Source organism: Bufo bufo, chromosome 6, assembly GCF_905171765.1.
Source record: "Bufo bufo chromosome 6, aBufBuf1.1, whole genome shotgun sequence".
In the NCBI taxonomy this organism is placed as follows: Eukaryota; Metazoa; Chordata; class Amphibia; order Anura; family Bufonidae; genus Bufo; species Bufo bufo.
Window position 1 is genome coordinate 227,324,414 of NC_053394.1, and position 22,732 is coordinate 227,347,145.

Here is a 22,732-nt window from a genome sequence, read left to right on the forward strand (position 1 = left end):
AGAACAGACAGACTGAAACTCATTTTTATATACTGTATATAAGAGATATCCTTTTTTTCTGTACAGGCAGCCAGCTAACCTGACAGGCTCCTTAGCTCTGCTCTCTAACATTATAAACACCCATTATAGCTCAGTTCTTATCTTACTGATAAGAATGCGGCTTAAATAATTGTTTATAACCTCTTAGTAAAGTAGACATAAGGGTTATTAGATGAATGGCACAAAGTAAATGTAAAAAGTATGATTCACATAGCTTAGACAAACATTTAACCCTTTGTGACAGAACAGCTCAATATTTTTAAACACCATTTGAAAAAGTGATTTTTAGCCCAAAATGAGTAAAATCCCAAATTTAAAAAAATTACCTCTGAAGATTTACATAGTCTTTAAGAAACCTTTCCCTGTGGTAGAGTGCCTGAGCAATAAGTTGTCTAGCTTGCTAGCTCTCTGCAAAGGCGTGACATATTCTGTTGTTTAGGCCTCATGCACACGACCGTTGCTTGGGTCCGCATCCGAGCCGCCGTTTTGGAGTCTCGGATGCGGACCCATTCACTTTAATGGGGCCGCAAGAGATGCGGACAGAACTCTGTGTGCTGTCTGCATCCGTGGCTCCGTTCCGCAGCCCTGCGAACAAGAATAGGCATTTATATTGCCGGCTTCCGTATTTTGCGGATCCGCGGTTTGCGGACCGCAAAAAACGGCACTGTCGTGTGCTTGATGCTTTACCCGTATACTGACAGGCTGAGGCCTGTTTACTGGATTTTGACCCACCACTGCCTGACCTGACCTGTCCCTGACCTCCATATTGACACTTTGCTGCCTGCCTTGACATCAGATCATTTACTATATAGCACATAATCTGCCCTGAACTCGGCCTGTTCCAGACTAGGATTTTGCCTGACCCCTCAGTGCTCCTATCAGTGTCTCTCACCCCCATGGGTCAGCTGTCAATCACACTGAGACAACTTCAAAAGCTATCGGTCTGGTGGTTCTGCTGCTTTGATGTTCAGATCCCTGTACAGGGGTTAAAGGGTGAATACCAGGGGGGCCACCAGGATAATCGCCTTAGGTTTAGTCCAAAGTCAAATCTGTTGGTTGACACAGTGGTTCCACACCCACTGACAAAAGAATGCAAATACAGCAATCACCTCAGCTCATGATGAGGCAATTATCAAAAAGATTACGTTTTTTCACCATAGATGCCTGTGCATAAAACAAGTTAAAAGGCCATAAATAAGACACATGGGTACAGTAAATTTACTGTATCCATACAGCCCTCAGACGGTTATGTGTAACGAAAAATAGTTATGGCTCTGTGAAGATAGGAACAAAAAATTAAAACGCAAAAGAAAAAAAAAAGAAAAAAATCCAGTATTCAAGGGGTTAACAATTAAAATCATCATAATACTAGTCCAGCCATAAGCTTGAAGTAACCTAAGTTATTAACTGGGTGTGTACTCACAAAGAGAGCAACTTAATCCTTCTTCTAATAAAAAGTTTTTTTTAAAGGAAGTACATAGTAAGTTATAGGCAAATGACTATTTGCAGCATTTGTGTGAGGGGAGGCGGGGCATGCCGCTATAAGCCACAGCCTCCTCCCCAACCTCCCAAGTCCCCTTTATTCTAACTACTCAATGGGGTGGGCCCCTTTAGCCTACCCTCCGTACAGCAGTCTCGGCATACCCCTACTGCTTAAGGAGAAGTAGGTAGGTAGGTAGGTATACTACTCATAAGCCGACCCGAATACAAATATACATTCAAAAGTCTGAAGGGAAGGAGGGCAGTAGACAGCCATCCTGAATAGGGGCGGACACAGACAGCAGAAGGCCCCTGTGCAAAGAATGTACCTACCCCCTCCAAACCACACTTACAGATATAAACATATACGTGCAAATACAATACATCTTGTTAATATGGGTCAATATGTATATATATTTTTTTTTAATTCAAGGCCACGCCTCTAACTATGCCCAAAGCATAACTATACACACCCAGTCACCTTAATGCTGCCACATAGAAATAATTCCCCTTTGTACCAGCACATAGTAGTAATGCCCACACTGTGCCCCCTTCACAGTAGCTATGCACAGATGAGCCCCCTTCACAGCAGATGCCCAGATATTAAGAGCTTTTTTGTTTACATTTTACATTGCTAGGCGGAGACTTCTGCCTAGCAGTCAGTGTTCATAGTGACATTACCAGCTCTGATGGGCGGCTTTACAAGCTAGGGCAGCGGTAAAGCCCATCTATTAGTTCTGGTGACGTCTCCAGGCTCAGTTCTAGGGAGAATCCCCCTCCACCATACTACCACCAGTGGTAATAAGGCTCCCTATAGTGCCCTCAGTACTAAAAAGGCCCCTCTATAGGGAACCCTTAATAGAAATAAGGACAACCTATAAGGCACTTTTATAGAGCCCGCCACCACTGCCCACAGTATTTGTAATGCTCCCTGCAGTGCCCCCTGTAATTATAATGCCTCCTGCTGTACTCCCTGGAGTAATAATCTTCTCTGTAGTGCCCCTATAAATTATAATGCCTGTCCTCTCCCTACAGTCTTCTATACAATACAGTCTCATGTAAATAAAACGACTAAACGAGTCCTCTCACACCAGTCTCCTATATGATACAGTCCCATGTAAATAACCTCTCTTCCTTACAATCTTCTATAACATACAGTCCCATGTAAATAACTTCACTCCTCCAGTCTTCTATACCATGCAGTCCAATGTAAATAACACCAGTCCTCTAGATAACATATTTTCTTTACAGTCTTACAGTCTTCTACAGTGTATAACATACAGTCCTATGCAAATAACTGAAATCCCCTCCCACACATAGTCCCATGTAAATAACATCACCCCTTACCCTCCAGTTCTCTATAATATCCAGTCCCATGTAAATAACATCAGTCATCTTCCTCCAATGTTCTATAACATACAGTCCCATGTAACTAGGGTTGCCACCTTTCCCAACAAAAATTACCGGACAAGATAAGCCACACCCCATAACATGGGGTGTTAGGTCACTGTCATACTGTGGCTCCCAATAATATTAATGCCCCCAGTAATAGTAATGCCCCCATTAGAGCCACCCAGAATTAATAATGCCCCCTATAGTGCCCCCCAGCATTAATAATGTCCCCATTAGTGCCCCCAGGAATAGTAATGCCCCCATTAGTGCCCCCAGAATTAATACTGTCTCCATTAGTGCCCCCAGTAATATTAATGCCCCCATTAGTGCTACCCAGAATTAATGCCCCCATTAGTGCCCCCCAGTAAGAATAATGCCCCCATTAGTGCTCTCATGTAAGAATAATGCTGCCATTAGTACCCCAGTAAGAAAATTGCCCCCATTAGTGCCCCCGGAAGAATAATGCCCCCATTTGTGCCCCCAGGAAGAATAATGACCCCATTTGTGCCCCCAGGAATAATAATGCCCCCATTAGTGCCCCCAGAAATAACAATGCCACCCATTAGTGCCCCCTTAAGAATAACGCCCACTCTTAGTGACCCCTTCTCTGTTTCTGCCAAAAATAAAAATAAAATAAAGAGCTCACCTCAGGAGGAGGTGAGTGCTTATTATTATTTTTTTATAACACAAGGGGGGGGGGGGTTGGAAAGGTAAAGGCTGCACTAATGAGCGCTCGGCAATGGAAGTGCTCATTAGTAGCAGTCCTTGTAGGAAAATACTGGCAAAATAAAGAATTACCAGCACTGGCAGGGCCACTAAAATGCTGTGTGGCAACCCTACATGTAACTAGCACCCTGAGCCCTTCTAACATACAGTCCCAGTTAAATAACATATTTCCCTCCCACTAAGCAGGGAGGAGGTTTAATAGTGGATAACCACATCTCCCAGCATTTCTCTGGCACTCACATTCATTTAATGGTATCACAGGTCTCTTCCAACTTCTCTCCACTGCTGCACTGATCACAGGTCCTACCACCACTTTCATTGTTGAAAATATCACATGACTATGATGTCATTGCAGGTCTTTCAGCTATGGAGTGTATGCACAACCGGCAGCAGATACACAGTAAGTCCTAATCAGCCCTCCCCCCCTCCCCTCCCCTGACTTGGTGACCCTGTTGCCAGAGGAAGGGAGTAAAAATAAATAAATAAATAATAAATAATAAATAATAAAAACTCCCCTGCTGGCACTGGAAAGGGCCTCCTCCCTCGCTGGGCCCCTGTGCAGCCATATGTCCGCCCCTGGTCCAGAAGTCTGAAGAAATAACAGCTCCCAGCCCTAGGACAGCTTCCTTCAATATCCCAATTTAATGGCACCCCTGTTGCTGAGCGAAAGAAAAAATCTTCCTCAGTTACCCTAGCTGAGCACAAACATTGCCTAATTTAGGCTTAATAATGGAAAAATCCCACCAAAACTGCATTAGCAATAAGGAAAGAATCCTCAAAGGGGATTACATCCTTGTGGGTCCTTCCTTATGGTCTGGGATCCATCCTGGAATTTCATAAATGAATAGTTATTAGGGATGTATAAGCTGCCAAGGCCAATAAGATAATGGGTTGCATCAAAAGGGGCATAGATGCCCGTGATGAGAACATAGTCCTACCACTTTACAAATCATTAGTCAGACCACACATGGAGTACTGTGTACAGTTCTGGGCTCCAGTGAACAAGGCAGACATAGCAGAGCTGGAGAGGGTCCAGAGGAGGGCAACTAAAGTAATAACTGGAATGGGGCAACTACAGTACCCTGAAAGATTATCAAAATTCGGGTTATTCACTTTAGAAAAAGACGACTGAGGGGAGATCTAATTACTATGTATAAATATATCAGGGGTCAGTATAGAGATCTATCCCATCATCTATTTATCCCCAGGACTGTGACTGTGACGAGGGGACATCCTCTGCGTTTGGAGGAAAGAAGGTTTGTACACAAACATAGAAGAGGATTCTTTACGGTAAGAGCAGTGAGACTATGGAACTCTCTGCCTGAGGAGGTGGTGATGGTGAGTACAATAAAGGAATTCAAGAGGGGCCTGGATGTATTTCTGGAGCGTAATAATATTACAGGCTATAGCTACTAGAGAGGGGTCATTGATCCAGGGAGTTATTCTGATTGCCTGATTGGAGTCGGGAAGGAATTTTTTATTCCCCTAAAGTGGCGAAAATTGGCTTCTACCTCACAGTTTTTTTTTTGCCTTCCTCTGGATCAACTTGCAGGATGACAGGCCGAACTGGATGGACAAATGTCTTTTGTCGGCCTTATGTACTATGTTACTTATAGTGAACAGCCTAAAAAAAGTTGTGGTTCCTCTTGATAATGAGGATAAAAATGCAAAAATATCAAAGTGTTCTGAAGTCCATGTAAAAGCTCCTGAATTGCTGTAATGCCTGGATATCTCAAAAGACACAGATTGACAATATGTCTCTTTTTTAATCTACTTACTTTTATTCTCCTGAAGTCAGCCCACAAAGTGTCTGTGCACTGAAGTGCTTAGGAGTCCCCTCCATAATAGTCCTTAGAAGTCCTTCGTATGCATTTGCATACAGCACACTGAATCTGGGATTACTGCGGAGGAATATGTGAGCAGGAAAGATACAAGCTACATATTCTGAATCTGTATTTTTGAGCTGTGCAGCCATCATAGTAGTTTAGGAGATTTTTACGGGACACTAAACAACCAGCATGTTGTTGTACATCTAGGGTTTATGGTCCCAAGTCTACCCATAGCAAACCTATCAATTGCCATAAAAGATAATGAATGAAATTCAAGCTTACAGGAGAAGAGTCTAGGATTCGGATGCATGTGTGCTGCACTGATAAAGCCGAGGACACTATATCGTGCTTCATTGAAAATGCACTAGACATTGATCACAAGCAAAGTGAGGCAAGCTGTACTGTCCTCAGCTTCAATGGCACAATGTGCATACTGTACTCCAAATGCAGCTGGAGAAGAGTTCCATACCACTATTAGGCCAAATACACAATTAATGAGGGCCTGTAACCTCTCCTAACATGGATGTTTTAGTAACTTCCCCATGGTAAAAGTGTCCATACAGTGCCTCCAATAGTAATAATGCCCCCATAGTGTCCATACTAGTAATTATGTTTCCTATAGTCCCCTAATAGTAATAAAGCCCACCATAAGCCCCCCGGCAGTAATACTTCCACTTATAATGTGTGTTAGTACAAAAATGCCTTCTTATAATGAAGTCAAGTACAAAAAATGTCCCCTTATGTGTGCCAGTACAAAAAAAGTCTTTTTAAGTGTGCAAGTACATGATCCCCCCTTATAATGTCTACTAGTACAAATAATTACCCCCTTTCAGTGCTCCTGTAGAACCAATGTCCCTAGAGTGCAACACCCCTTATGTGTGTAAGTGGAAAAAAACACCATTTATGTGTGCCAGTACAAAACAATCCTCCCTTTTAGGGCCCCTGGTAGAACCCCTCAGTAGTGCCCCCTGCCCACCAGTTATAATAATGAATCCCCCAAAACTCAAATAAGATGTAGTGCAGGATACAGGCCTCTTCTGGTCTGTGTCTTGAGCTGTATGCTGCCCATATCAGATGGTGCTAGGATAATGTGATTGTGCCACCTGTGCCGGACTTTGTCAGGCTACAGACACTAGGCCTGAAGCCTTTCCGAGGGTACAGCAGGGCAGGGAGACATTGCTTCCGTGACCCGTCGCAGCATTTAACTTTATCCCTGTTCTGAGGACAGCAATACAATTTTATAGCAGGATATAAGTGCTCCTACAATGGAGTGTCTGTTCGGCGCATCCACTTGAGGTAACGGTGGTGCCTCATGCTGTGGCAAACCGTCTACCTGGTCTAGAAATGACTACACATAAAGATGTGACTTATAGATCCTGTGTCCAGGTGCTTTCTTTGTATTTACGTCACACATATGTGGATTGTGGTTGTCATAGAAACTTGTGCACCATATTGTGTCTCCATGTGCTTCAACTTTTATGCACTAGATGCTGTTTTATGGAATTATTTTCTTCTATAAGCATTACTACTTTTAAGTTCTGCTAAACTTTGAGGAAGGAAGGGGGCACATTTGGGCACCATGAGAGCTTATGTGACCCCTCCATTTACACTGACTAAAAATATAAACGCAACACTTTCGGTTTTGCTCCCATTTTGCATGAGCTGAACTCAAAGATATGAAACATTTTCTACATACACAAAAGACCCATTACTCTCAAATATTGTTCACAAATCTGTCTAAATATGTGTGAGCACTTCTCCTTTGCCGAGATAATCCATCCCACCTCACATGTGTGGCATATCAAGGTGCTGATTAGACAGCATAAATATTGCACAGGTGTGCCTTAGACTTCCCACAATAAAATGCCACTCTGAAATGTGCAGTTTGATCACACAGCACAATTCCACAGATGTTGCAACTTTTGAGGAAGCATGTAATTGGCATGCTGACTGCAGGAATGTCTACCGGAGCTGTTGCCTGTGCAATGAATGTTCATTTCTATACCAAAAGCTGTCTCCAAAGGCGTTTTAGAGAATTTGGCAGTACATCCAACTGGCCTCACAACCGCAGACCACGTTTAACCACACCAGCCCAGGACCACATCCAGCATTTTCACCTCCATGATCATGTGAGACCAGCCATCCGGACAGCTGCAGCAACAATTGGTTTGCATAACCAAAGAATTTCTCCACAAACTGTCAGAAACCGTCTCAGGGAAGCTCATCTGCATGCTCGTTGTCCTCATAGGGGTCTGGACCTGACTGCAGTTCGACGTCATAACCAACTTGAGTGGGCAAATGCTCACACTCTATGGCGTATGGCATGTTGGAGAGGTGTTCTGTTCAGGGCAGATGGCCGACAGCGTGTGTGGTGTCGTGTGGGAGAGCGGTTTGCAGACGTAAACGTTGTGGATCGAGTGGCCCATGGTGGCGGTGGGGTTATGGCATTGGCAGGCGTATGTTATGGACAACGAACATAGGTGCATTTTATTGATGGCATTTTGAATGCACAGAGATACTGTGATGATATCCTGAGGCCCATTGTTCGGCCATTCATCCACGACCATCACCTCATATTGCAGTATGATAATGCACGGCCCCATATTGCAAGGATTTGTACGCAGTTCCTGGAAGCTGAAAACATTGCAGTTCTTGCATGGCCAGGATACGCACCGGATATGTCACCCATTGAGCATGTTTGGGATGCTCTGGATCGGCGTATACGACAGTGTGTTCCAGTTCCTGCCAATATTCTGCAACTTCACACAGCTATTTAAGACAAGTGGACCAACATTCCACAGGCCACAATCAACAACCTGATCAACTCTATGCGATGGAGATGTGTTGCACTGCGTGAGGCAAATGGTGGCCACACCAGATACTGACTGGCTTTCTGACCCCCCACCCCCCCCCAAGTAAGGCAAAACTGTGCACATTTCAGAGTTGTCTTTTATTGTGGGTAGTATAAGGCACACCTGTGCAATATTCATGCTGTCTAATCAGCACCTTGATATCCCACACCTGTGAGGTGGGATGGATTATCTTGGCAAAGGAGAGGTGCTCACTAACACAGATTTAGACAGATTTGTGAACAATATTTGAGAGTAATGGGTCTTTTGTGTATGTAGAAAATGTTTCATATCTTTGAGTTCAGCTCATGCAAAATGGGAGCAAAATCGAAAGTGTTGCGTTTATATTTTTGGTCAGTGTAATTTTGTGTGAATCTGTGGTAAAATAAAATTGTGACATTTTTCATTGTAGGCAACGCTAAAGTTACTATTTTTTCCCTACTAAGACATCTTCTCCCATCCTACAGGGTAAATGTCCTTTGCTTTGCCATATTCTTGAGGCCATAGCCCAATAACAATTTATCTGTGCTCCATTTTTTACAGTTTTATATATTTTTAAAAATACTATGGTTTGTCTGCGTGTCACAGTCACACTAGAAATACTAGCAGATATGTTTCTAAAGAGTTTGCAGGTCATTTCATTGCCAAGGTGTTGATACACGCCAGCTTCATCCAGTACTGCTAATAGGAAAGGTGAATTGCTAATGCAGTTGAAGCCCAGAAAAGGTCAAATGAGTGGATAAAACTCCTTTGTTGATTCAGGCACTTACTTTGTTAGAATGCATTTGTACAAATTCTAGAATTAAACTGTGTCATGGCAACAGAGAAAATGGAACGGTTTTATCAGAAGTTATACTGCTGATGCCCCCTAAAGATACAGAGTGTCACACAAAAGTTACATTAATTAATTATCTACCAGTCATAAAAGGCTGTATCCTCAACATGCCCATGTCAGTGCTAACAGCAGCCATATTGTATTGTTGTGCTGATTAAACCATCTGGAAATGCACAGTAGCATGTAATTCCAATCTGAACATATGTAACTCTCCTTATGTCTTGTCATTGTAGTAGATTGTTGGAGAAAGTTGGAAATGGGAATTGCTTTTACATAGGATAATTTTTTAAACTTCCTTTGTTTCCTAAGGGCCCTTTAGATGGGCCAAGAATTGAATAGATTATTGCTAACGAGCGTTCATAGTAACTCTCGTTAGCGATGATCTGGCGGTGTAAATGCACCGCTGATTACCTGATGTTTGTGCAGCACAAAAAAAACAAGTCTGTATGGGGAAGAGCAATGGCAATAGCGACTGCTCCTCCTTATACTCTGGAGGAGATTGGTGCATATAAATGCAGTGGTCTCCTCCGCTAGCAATCAGCAGATTGTCGTGAAGGAACACTTCCTTCTCAACAATCTGCTTGTACATCAACCCGTGTAAAGCGATCTTTACCTAGAGGTATCTGATTCTGCTAAACTCAGGTCACTCACAAGTCATGTTTTCTGTGCAATAAGATTTTTAGAACAGCCTCTTTGACAAAGACAAGTAAGCAAAGTAATTCAGGAAAACTCTATTTGCTACAAAAAGATTTCTTGCTAACTCCCACCTGTGCCTCTTTACATAGTCACCTTTAAATTTCTGTGCGCACTGCATGATAATGTTGAATGACCTCCAGTTGGTGGCTTTAATAGTCTCAAATGCAACCATCTGGGCCCTAAATTTTTTTGACTTAAGAGCAAAAAGCACCCTAGTAACTTTTATTTATTTTTTTAAATCATGGACCCTTGCTGCATAAAGAAGCCATGGGGGCTCATTGTATACTGAGTTATTAAGTTCAATGTATAATATATATAAATTCAATAGCTTGAATGCTCATGCCACTTGAACATCAAAAACATCTCTAGAATTCATCCCTTTCTTACTGTGGAAACAACAAACACACTCATTCTTGCCCTGATCTATTCTCGTCTTGATTATTATAACTCATTATTAATCAGTCTTATTCCCTCACTAAACTTTTCCATCTCCAAACTATCCTAAATGTGGCAGCCAGGCTCATCTATCTGTCTAACTGCTACTCCGATGGCTCCACCCTATGCCAGTCATTGCATTTGTTGCCCGCACAGTATAGGAATAAATTTAAGCTGTGTATTCTCACCTACAGAGGAATCCCCCCTAAATCAGTTCCCTCATTTCTGTCTACTACCCTACCTGTGCTTGCCATTCTGCAAATGACACAACAATCATCTACCATAATCCGAACCCCTTCATCCCTTCTTGAAGACTTCACTCGGGCTGCATCAGTCCTTTGGAATGCCCTATCCCAAGCACTTAGGTTATTTCACAGCGTCCACAGTTTTAGGCGTTAAATAAAAATACATCTTTGTAGGGTGGCCTATCACACCTCCTAATCTAACTCTTTCCATTTTCTCCGTCATTCAACATTATTCTTCTAAACCTGGTTCCGGTCATCAAACATATCTACCACATCTCATGCACTCAGAAGCACTACAAATATATGCAGGTGACTGTCTCATGCAGCTTTATATCTACTTCTACATCTTGTTGAGATGGCTGGACCATTGTACAAAATAAGCACTTTTATAGTATGTTGACATGGATAAAATCTGCCATAGATTTCATCATGGAAAACTGACACTTTCTGGCATGAAAACAGCCATCAATATCTTTTCATTGACGTCAATAGAAAAAAGTCACAATCCTATTCTGAAGTGGCATGTTAATTCTAAGAAATGGATTGTTAGTGGATTTTGTATTGAAGTTAATGGGGGATGCATAAAAAAAAACACTAGCAGTTTTAGAAGCGCTTGAAGCTGTGTTTCCGTCACCAAAAATGCTTCTGAATTATATCCGAACCAAGTTCTGGATAAGAAAAACACTGGCAAAACCTTCTAAATACTCTTTTAAATACTCTGTCAAATCCTCAACCAAATGCACTTCTAAGATTTTCTTCATATGCTACAGATTATGTTGCAGAATTTTTCTAAACTGAAAATCAGTTTCATTCACCTGAACCTAAAATTCATGTGCTTACTGCCCATTCACAAAATGGAATTGAGTTTAAGTTGCTGAAAATTCTGCAACAAAATATATAGCAATTGTGAAGGCACCAAGATATTCCTCTAAATCCACCATCAAATTAGAAATCTGCACCAAAAACTACCCATTTTCAGGTAGTACTCTGCTAGTAATCTGTTACAGATTTTATTTACCTTTTCTGTCACCACTATCTCCTCATAGATTGTAAACTCTTATGAGCAGGACCCTCATTGTTCTTGTTTTAATTGTTGACTTGTTGCTTGCTATGTAACGTATGAGGCTACTTTCACACTTGCGTTTGGGGTTCCGCTTGTGAGATCCGTTTGAGGGCTCTCACAAGCGGCCCCAAACGGATCCGTTCATCCCCAATGCATTCTGAATGGATAAGGATCCGTTCAGAATGCATCAGTTTGGCTCCGTTCCGCCTCCATTCCGCTCTGGAGGCGGACCCCAAAATGCAGCTTGCACTGGCCACCAATGAATTTAAAACTAGGGAGGGAGGGGGGTCTGGCGGAGGGAGGGGGGTCTGGCCCCTGCTGCCTGGTGGCAGCTGATCTCTTAGAGGGGGCTATGATACGCACAATTAACCCCTGAGGTGCGGCACCTGAGGGGTTAATTGTGCAGATCACAGCCCCCTGTAAGAGATCGGGTGCAGCAGGGGGCAGTTATGTATGTACACAGTTCTTAGTATATTCTAACTTGAAGCGTCCCCATCACCATGGGAACGCCTCTGTGTTAGAATATACTGTCGGATCTGAGTTTTCACGATGTGAAAACTTCGATCTGAAAAAGCTGTTTATGCAGATGGATCCGTTCTGTACGGATACCATCGTTTGCATTATAGGTGCGGATCCGTCTGTGAAGATACCAGACAGATCCGCACCCAACGCAATTGTGAAAGTAGCCTGATTCTGTTTATCCATGGATAGAGTTGAGCGAACACCTGGATGTTCGGGTTTGAGAAGTTCGGCCGAACTTCCCGGAAATGTTTGGGTTCGGGATCCGAACCCGACCGGAACTTCGTCCCGAACCCCATTGAAGTCAATGGGGACCCAAACTTTTGGGCACTAAAAAGGCTGTAAAACAGACCAGGAAAGAGCTAGAGGGCTGCAAAAGGCAGCAACATGTAGGTAAATCCCCTGCAAACAAATGTGGACAGGGAAATGAATTAAAATAAAAATTAAAAAAATAAAAATTAACCAATATTAATTGAACAGAGGTCCCATAGCAGAGAATCTGGCTTCACGTCAGCAGAGAATCAGTCTCTTCATGCCATAGCAGAGAATCTGGCTTCATGCCAGCACAGAATCAGTCTTCATGTCATAGCAGAGAATCAGGCTTCACGTCACCCACCACTGGAACAGGCCACTGTCACACATTTAGGCCCCGGCACCCAGACAGAGGAGAGAGGTCCCGTAACAGAGAATCAGGCCTTATGTCAGCGCAGAATCAGTCTTCATGTCATAGCAGAGAATCAGGCTTCACGTCACCCACCACTGGAACAGGCCACTGTCACACATTTAGGCCCCGGCTCCCAGACAGAGGAGAGAGGTCCCGTAACAGAGAATCTTTCCTTATGTCAGCGCATAATCAGTCTTCATGTCATAGCAGAGAATCAGGCTTCACGTCACCCACCACTGGAACAGGCCACTGTCACATATTTAGGCCCCGGCACCCAGACAGAGGAGAGAGGTCCTGTAACAGAGAATCTGGCCTTATGTCAGCACAGAATCAGTCTTCATGTCATAGCAGAGAATCAGGCTTCACGTCACCCACCACTGGAACAGGCCACTGTCACACATTTAGGCCCCGGCACCCAGACAGAGGAGAGAGGTCCCGTAACAGAGAATCTGGCCTTATGTCAGCACAGAATCAGTCTTCACGTCATAGCAGAGAATCAGGCTTCACGTCACCCACCACTGGAACAGGCCACTGTCACATATTTAGGCCCCGGCACCCAGACAGAGGAGAGAGGTCCCGTAACAGAGAATCTGGCCTTATGTCAACGCAGAATCAGTCTTCATGTCATAGCAGAGAATCAGGCTTCACGTCACCCACCACTGGAACAGGCCACTGTCACACATTTAGGCCCCGGCACCCAGACAGAGGAGAGAGGTCCCGTAACAGAGAATCTGGCCTTATGTCAGCGCAGAATCAGTCTTCATGTCATAGCAGAGAATCAAGCTTCACGTCACCCACCACTGGAACAAGCCACTGTCACACATTTAGGCCCCGGCACCCAGACAGAGGAGAGAGGTCCCGTAACAGAGAATCTGGCCTTATGTCAGCACAGAATCAGTCTTTATGTCATAGCAGAGAATCAGGCTTCACGTCACCCACCACTGGAACAGGCCACTGTCACACATTTAGGCCCCAGCACCCAGACAGAGGAGAGGTTCATTCAACTTTGGGTTGCCCCGCAATATAATGGTAAAATGAAAATAAAAATAGGATTGAATGAGGAAGTGCCCTCGAGTAGAATAATATATTGTTAAGGGGAGGAAGTTAATATCTAATCTGCACAAGGGATGGACAGGTCCTGTGGGATACATGCCTGGTTCATTTTTATGAACGTCAGCTTGTCCACATTGGCTGTAGACAGGCGGCTGCGTTTGTCTGTAATGACGCCCCCTGCCGTGCTGAATACACGTTCAGACAAAACGCTGGCCGCCGGGCAGGCCAGCACCTCCAAGGCATAAAAGGCTAGCTCTGGCCACGTGGACAATTTGGAGACCCAGAAGTTGAATGGGGCCGAACAATCAGTCAGTACGTGGAGGGGTGTGCACACGTACTGTTCCACCATGTTAGTGAAATGTTGCCTCCTGCTAACACGTTCCGTATCAGGTGGTGGTGCAGTTAGCTGTGGCGTGGTGACAAAACTTTTCCACATCTCTGCCATGCTAACCCTGCCCTCAGAGTAGCTGGCCGTGACACAGCTGCGTTGGCGACCTCTTGCTCCTCCTCTGCCTTCGCCTTACTCTTCCACTGGTTCCCCTGTGACATTTGGGAATGCTCTCAGTAGCGCGTCTACCAACGTGCGCTTGTACTCGCGCATCTTCCTATCACGCTTCAGTGTAGGAAGTAAGGTGGACACATTGTCTTTGTACTGGTGATCCAGCAGGGTGGCAACCCAGTAGTCCGCACACGTTAAAATGTGGGCAACTCTGCTGTCGTTGCGCAGGCACTGCAGCATGTAGTCGCTCATGTGTGCCAGGCTGCCCAGAGGTAAGGACAAGCTTTCCTCTGTGGGAGGCGTATCGTCATCGTCCTGTGTTTCCCCCCAGCCACGCACCAGTGATGGGCCCGAGCTGCTTTGGGTGCCACCCCGCTGTGAACATGCTTCATCCTCATCCTCCTCCACCTCCTCCTCATCCTCGTCCTCCTCGTCCTCCAGTAGTGGGCCCTGTCTGGCCACATTTGTACCTGGCCGCTGCTGTTGCAAAAAACCTCCCTCTGAGTCACTTCGAAGAGACTGGCCTGAAAGTGCTAAAAATGACCCCTCTTCCTCCTCTTCCTCCTGGGCCACCTCCTCTTCCATCATCGCCCTAAGTGTTTTCTCAAGGAGACATAGAAGTGGTATTGTAACGCTGATAACGGCGTCATCGCCACTGGCCATGTTGGTGGAGTACTCGAAACAGCGCAACAGGGCACACAGGTCTCGCATGGAGGCCCAGTCATTGGTGGTGAAGTGGTGCTGTTCCACTGTGCAACTGACCCTTGCGTGCAGCAGCTGAAACTCCATTATGGCCTGCTGCTGCTCGCACAGTTTGTCCAGCATGTGCAAGGTGGAGTTCCACCTGGTGGGCACATCGCATATGAGGCGGTAAGCGGGAAGGCCGAAGTTACGCTGTAGCACAGACAGGCGTGCAGCAGCAGGGTGTGAACGCCGGAAGCGCGAACAGACGGCCCGCACTTTATGCAGCAGCTCTGACATGTCGGGGTAGTTGCGAATGAACTTCTGCACCACCAAATTCAGCACATGCGCCAGGCAAGGGATGTGCGTCAAACCGGCTAGTCCCAGAGCTGCAACGAGATTTCGCCCATTATCGCACACCACCAGGCCGGGCTTGAGGCTCACCGGCAGCAACCACTCGTCGGTCTGTTGTTCTATACCCCGCCACAACTCCTGTGCGGTGTGGGGCCTGTCCCCCAAACATATGAGTTTCAGACCGGCCTGCTGACGTCTACCCCGGGCTGTGCTGAAGTTGGTGGTGAAGGTGTGTGGCTGACTGGATGAGCAGGTGGAAGAAGAGGAGGAGGAAGCTGAGTAGGAGGAGACAGGAGGCAAAGAATGTTGCCCTGCGATCCTTGGCGGCGGAAGGACGTGCGCCAAACAGCTCTCCGCCTGGGGCCCAGCCGCCACTACATTTACCCAGTGTGCAGTTAGGGAGATATAGCGTCCCTGGCCGTGCTTACTGGTCCACGTATCTGTGGTTAGGTGGACCTTGCCACAGACGACGTTGCACAGTGCACACTTGATTTTATCGGACACTTGGTTGTGCAGGGAAGGCACAGCTCTCTTGGAGAAGTAGTGGCGGCTGGGAACAACATACTGTGGGACAGCAAGCGACATGAGCTGTTTGAAGCTGTCTGTGTCCACCAGCATAAATGACAGCATTTCATAGGCCAGTAGTTTAGAAATGCTGGCATTCAGGGCCAGGGATCGAGGGTGGCTAGGTGGGAATTTACGCTTTCTCTCAAATGTTTGTGAGATGGAGAGCTGAACGCTGCCGTGTGACATGGTTGAGATGCTTGGTGACGCAGGTGGTGGTGTTGGTGGTACATCCCGTGTTTGCTGGGCGGCAGGTGCCAACGTTCCTCCAGAGGCGGAGGAAGAGGCCGAGGCGGCAGCAGCAGAAGAGGTAGCAGGGGGAGCCTGAGTGACTTCTTTGTTTTTAAGGTGTTTACTCCACTGCAGTTCATGCTTTGCATGCAGGTGCCTGGTCATGCAGGTTGTGCTAAGGTTCAGAACGTTAATGCCTCGCTTCAGGCTCTGATGGCACAGCGTGCAAACCACTCGGGTCTTGTCGTCAGCACATTGTTTAAAGAAGTGCCATGCCAGGGAACTCCTTGAAGCTGTCTTTGGGGTGCTCGGTCCCAGATGGCGGCGGTCAGTAGCAGGCGGAGTCTCTTGGCGGTGGGTGTTCTGATTTTGCCCACTGCTCCCTCTTTTGATACGCTGTTGGCTCGGTCTCACCACTGCCTCTTCCTCCGAACTCTGAAAGTCAGTGGCACGACCTTCATTCCATGTGGGGTCTAGGACCTCATTGTCCCCTGAATCGTCTTTCACCCAGTCTTGATCCCTGACCTCCTGTTCAGTCTGCACACTGCAGAAAGACGCAGCAGTTGGCACCTGTGTTTCGTCATCATCAGAGACGTGCTGAGGTGGTATTCCCATGTCCTCATCATCAAGAAACATAAGTGGTTGTGCGTTAGTGCATTCTATCTCTTCCACCCCTGGGGAAGGGCTAGGTGGATGCCCTTGGGAAACCCTGGCAGCAGAGTCTTCAAACAGCATAAGAGACTGCTGCATAACTTGAGGCTCAGACAGTTTCCCTGATATGCATGGGGGTGATGTGACAGACTGATGGGCTTGGTTTTCATGCGCCATCTGTGCGCTTTCTGCAGAAGACTGGGTGGGAGATAATGTGAACGTGCTGGATGCACTGTCGGCCACCCAATTGACTAATGCCTGTACCTGCTCAGGCCTTACCATCCTTAGAACGGCATTGGGCCCCACCAAATATCGCTGTAAATTCTGCTGACTACTGGGACCTGAGGTAGTTGGTTCACTAGGACGTGTGGCTGTGGCAGAACGGCCACGTCCTCTCCCAGCACCAGAGGGTCCACTAACACCACCACGACCATGTCCACGTCCGCGTCCCTTATTAGATGTTTTCCTCATTGTTCCCTTTCACCACAATTTTGAAAATGGCAAATTTGGGAATAGTTTTTCAACCCAGAACAAAAACTGTGCTTTTACGGTCACTACAAATAATTTGACCAGCTAAAACAGTACAGATTTGGTTGAATAGAAATGTGAGGCCTATTTTTTTTTTTGCGCTGTGTGACAGGTATACGTTTAATCACAGAATTAGACTTGTATCTGCACGGTAGCGTGTGTGTTAAGTTTTTCTGAATGACACTATCAGCACCTTGAATCTAAGATATCCTTTTTGGGATAGATTTCAAGTAGGCCTGATATAGCATAAACTACTTATTTTGAGAATGGCAAATTTGGGAATAGTTTTTCAACCCAGAACAAAAACTGTGCTTTTACGGTCACTACAAATAACTTGACCAGCTAAAACAGTACAGATTTGGTTGAATAGAAATGTCAGGTCTATTTTTTAGGCGCTGAGTGACAGGCTCAACTTGCCCCTGATGTAGTATATGGCCAAAAAATAACCACACTATTGATGGTTAAATGCACTTGGGTGACACAGGCTCAGCCTGCACCTGATGTAGTCTATGGCCAAAAAATAACCAGACTGTTGATGGTTAAATGCACTTCGGTGACACAGGCTCAGCCTGCAGCTGATGTAGGATATAGCAAAAAATAACCACACTATTGATGGTTAAAAGCACTTGGTGGTAGCTTGTGCTCGCGCACCACAAGCCACAAAATGGCCGCCGATCACCCCAGAAAAAAGTGATATAAAAACGCTCTGGGCAGCCTAAAAAAAGTGAGCAATTCGATATTAGCACTTCAATGATCCACAGCTGGAGATCGATCACAGAATGAAGTGTTTTGGAGGATTTAATCTGCCTAATCTCGCCCTAACGTCGCAGCAGCAACCTCTCCCTATGCTTGAATCAGCAGAGTGACGTGCAGCGCTACGTGACCCAAGCTTATATAGAGGCTGGGTCACATGCTGCACTGGCCAATCACAGCCATGCCAATAGTAGGCAAGGCTGTGATGGCCTCTTGGGGCAAGTAGTATGACGCTTGTTGATTGGCTGCTTTGCAGCCTTTCAAAAAGCGCCAAGAAAGCGCCGAACACCGAACCCAAACTTTTACGAAAATGTATACAGTTCGGGTTCGCTCATCCCTATCCATGGACCCTTTGATTGCAAAGTGCTGCAAAATATATTGGCACCATTTGAATAAAGATTGTTAGTATTAATATTAGTGTTAAGCGAAGAGAAGAATTTGAAACAGAATTTGGTGCGAAGTTTAGGAAAACTTCGATTCATAATGAATCAGAATTTCCTCGCGCTTCATGGTAACAAATCAAGTTTAAAATGGAGACTGCACATGTTACAACGCAAACCTAAGTGGAGATGAAACAAGCAAGAGCAAGATCACACATGATGCCGTGCAGCCAGCCAGTCCCCCGTGATAAAACCTTAATTTCACGCGGTCTCCGCAATTGTCCTATGAGCTGAGCATAGGGACAGACGTGGCAAGCGCTCATGCACTAGGGACAATATTGGCGAGGGAGAGTGTAGGGAGAGTGCAGGAAGTCTTATGCTGCATCAGTTTTATTTATTTATTTCTACATTTGCTTATTCCTACATCAGCCATACACTGATGTGTAATTCAATATCAATAAGATGGAAGCCTTAATTATTAAACTATCGGCGTGCTAACCAATACCATCCAGTCTTAATCCCTTGGGGGCCAGGTCTTAATGATGACCATCCTCATCTTTTGCTGGCTGTACTTCCTCCAAATCATCCTTCAAAATCTTCATGTCCGAGAAAAGTCAGCAAGATGCAGAGAGAGGAGGAGCTGGATGTTCTGGATGACATATACTCATCAATATTAGATGATTTGGAAAAGGAGGAAAATCAGATGGCAGAAGAAGGTCTCCCACCTGTAAGAGAGTGCTAGGGTTGGAGAAGTGGGTACAACCCCTGTTTAAAAGTGCATTAAAGGTGCAGCATGGCCATTCACAATGAAGACTGACTATACATTGCGGTCTGTATTATTAAATGAAAGGCAGCTGCAGGCTAATTGGCTGTGTGATTCTTCACCGCAGCATGGCCGCAACCCTCCCACAGCATGGCCACTCCATTTGGCTTTACCCTAAGACAGAGTAGCCTGAGTATACCTGATGTATAACAATTTGTGACAAATTCATTCGTAATGGATTACATTTCTTGTTGAACCTCAGCGAAGTTGCCAAATCAAATTTTTCAAAACTTCGCTCATCACTAATCATAGCCCTTACCCTCCCCATCACTTTCACGAGACAGAACTGTCATCATGGGCTCCTTCCTTGGCCTCCCTCCGAATTCCCTTATCTGTATTTGCCCCAAATACCATTGTCACTGCCATTGCCCCTACCTCCACAATTGTATCTACAAGTGCCACTACTACTAACACCACTAACACAGCTATTCATGGGGTCCCCCACCTCAGCCTCAACCTTCTCCTGATGGCAGACCAAATGCTGATGCTTCTCACATAAGTCATCAACAGGAAGACTATCTTGAGTACTTTTGAGAGGTTTTGTTTCTTAGAAGATGCCCCTCAAGGATGGGCAGTAAAGACAAAGAAGATGCAACTGAAATGATTTTCTGGGGCTGCAAGGAAGAGGAGCAGGATGAATGCTGTGACCCCTGCCTCCAAGGTCCGGTGTCAGACTCACCGGTGACTTCAGCATCATCCTGCTGTGACTGAGAGGAGGAGTAAATACAACAATATGCAGCTCCAAGTGACCCCCTGAACGGCACATATATGTGTACAGAGAGCCATCCACTCTCCACAGCACGGCCAGCAAATTCACACAACACACAGATAAAGCTTTGAATCTTATTTTTATCTCCATACTCTAATATCCAAAATACAAGCATCTAGTTTAAAAATGAATAAGTTGCAGTTCCACATAAAGTGCAGTAATCAGCTTTGTGGCTCTGTAGCATCAAGACTGTTCACAGGGACAAGCGAGCATGTGGGTACACTGACTTTACTCTCTGACAACTGTGAACAGTATCGATGCTTCAGAGCCACAGAACCAATAAGCATATCTTTTAAAGCACTTTATGTGGAACTGCACTATAATCATTTTTAAACAAGATGCTTATACTTTGTATAATGGAGTATGGAGAGTAAATGAAGATTTAAAGCTGTGCATTATGTGAATTTGCTGAAAGAAGGAGTGAGCCATCCAGTCCACAGTCTCATTGTCTTTGTCCTCAATAATATTGTGGTGCCTATCGGAAACCAGGGAGAGCTGTGGCATACTACAAGCTGGGTGGCTGATAATGTTACCACTGTTTGCACTACTATGCACATCATGAGGACTGTGTCTTTTATTTTACACACTCTTCTGTTTACTAGGCATTTTATTATGAAGCCTATGGATGGAAAGTCATTGGTTTGGTACACAAAGAGTACTAGCAAAATTGCAAGTTTAAAAAATTTGATTTGAGTCAATTTGCTGATCTTTGACAAGACGTTTGATGCATTCCGAATTAATTAATCACAAATTGCTATAAATCAGGTATACCTGTACATCACAGTGGCTAAGGGGAATGTATGGAGAGGGCTGCTGCATTTTGAGTCCGCTCCATAAACGGCGGGTGTAGGCTATATCATACATACAGACACCCGGTCGCAATGAAAGGTAATGGCGATTAGAGTGAATAGGACAAGGGATGAAAAGATTCCAGGTTCTAGCCCCCTAAGGGGGTTAAAAGTTGTCACTGTAAAAGTAAAAAAAAAAAAAAAAAAGTTTAAATCATCCCCTCATTCCCAATTATATATATATTCACGTAACAAGGCAGCACTCCTTGTATATAGCAATCCGGGTGCCAGCATTCAACCCTTAATACTGATCCTAGGTACATACATACATATATATATATATATATATATATATATATATATATATATATATCTATATCATATTAGGTATTGCCTCATTCAAAAATGTTTGAACTATTAAAATATTAATAAAAATTTAATGTGCGGTAATCGCCGTTAGTATTTAGTATAAGCAAATCATCCGCAAAGGCAGCTACTTTATGTTCTTGTTGGTCTATCCTAATGCCTTCAATCCCCGTCTCCTTTCTAATAGCCTGGAGTAGTGTTTCCATCACCAGGACGAATAATAGTGGGGACAGTGGACAACCCTGGACAACCCTGTCTGGTGCCATTGCGGGTATTGAAAGAGGGGGATAGGGAGTCATTAATGATGATAGATGCTGAGGCATGTGTGTATAAGGAAAAAATGGCGTTAATGGGAGCTTAATTGCTTTAAGGACTTCTCTCATATAATCCCAACTAACCCTATCGAAGGCCCAGAGGACGTTTAAACTTTTTTGCAAAGTATATAGCATTTAACATTTTGGCGGTATTATCTCTGCCCTCCCTACCACGGACGAAGCCCACTTGATCTTCTTTAATTAGGGATGGAAGAAAAATAGACAAGCGAGTAGCTAACATCTTAGCTAGCAGTTTCAAATCCAAATTTAACAGGGAGATTGGGCGGTAGTTAGTGCATTGGGAGCTATCTTTCCCTTCTTTCGGGATCAATGTTATATGTGCTCTAGTCATATCTGTAGATAATGGGACACCAGACAGGGAGTTATTAAATATGGATAGCAAATGTGAACCTAGTATGTTTTGAAAAGTGCGATAGTATAAAGCTGGGTAGCCGTCGGGTCCAGGGCTATTTCCGTTAGGAAGTTGTTTAATTGCCGACGTAAGTTCATCTAATGTGAAGGGGGCTTGCAGGATTTGAGCCTGAGAGTCTGATAATGCAGGTAAGGAGAGGGAGTTAAGAAATTATGTTACTGATTCTTTTGGGGGGTGGGGAGGGGAAGTACCGCTTTCCTGTCCCTCTTCTTTTATATTATACAGGGAGTAGTAAAACTTTTGAAATTGGCTATTTCTGGGGTGGTAGAAACTTCTTTCTTATTAGGGCCTCTAATCTTGTGTATATAGTTATGGGATTTCCTCTGCTTAATACGTTGCATCATGAATTTAGAAGCTTTATCTCCATGTGCGTAGTGTTTATACTGCGCATGGAGATAATATTTAGCTGATGCTGTATTGAGAAGATTTTTTAGAATAGTTTTCAATTCAGTGAGTTCTTTCAGGTGAGAATCCGTTAAGGATTTTTTATGTAAATTTTCTAATCGATGGATCTGGGCTAAAAGATCATCTATTCTTTTTTTTCTTTCTTTTTTAATTCTTGACCCCATACTAATAAATTGGCCTCTCATGTAGGCCTTATGGGTGTCCCACAATATTTGGGGGGATGTCTCAGGTAAGGAGTTGAAGGAGAAAAATTCCTCTATTAGCTTTTGGGTGTTCTTTAGGTTCTCGTCATTGGATATCAGCTGTTCATTTAATCTCCACCTAAATGCTTTGGGTTCTAATTCTGGAGCTAGGATTGTGATAAACACT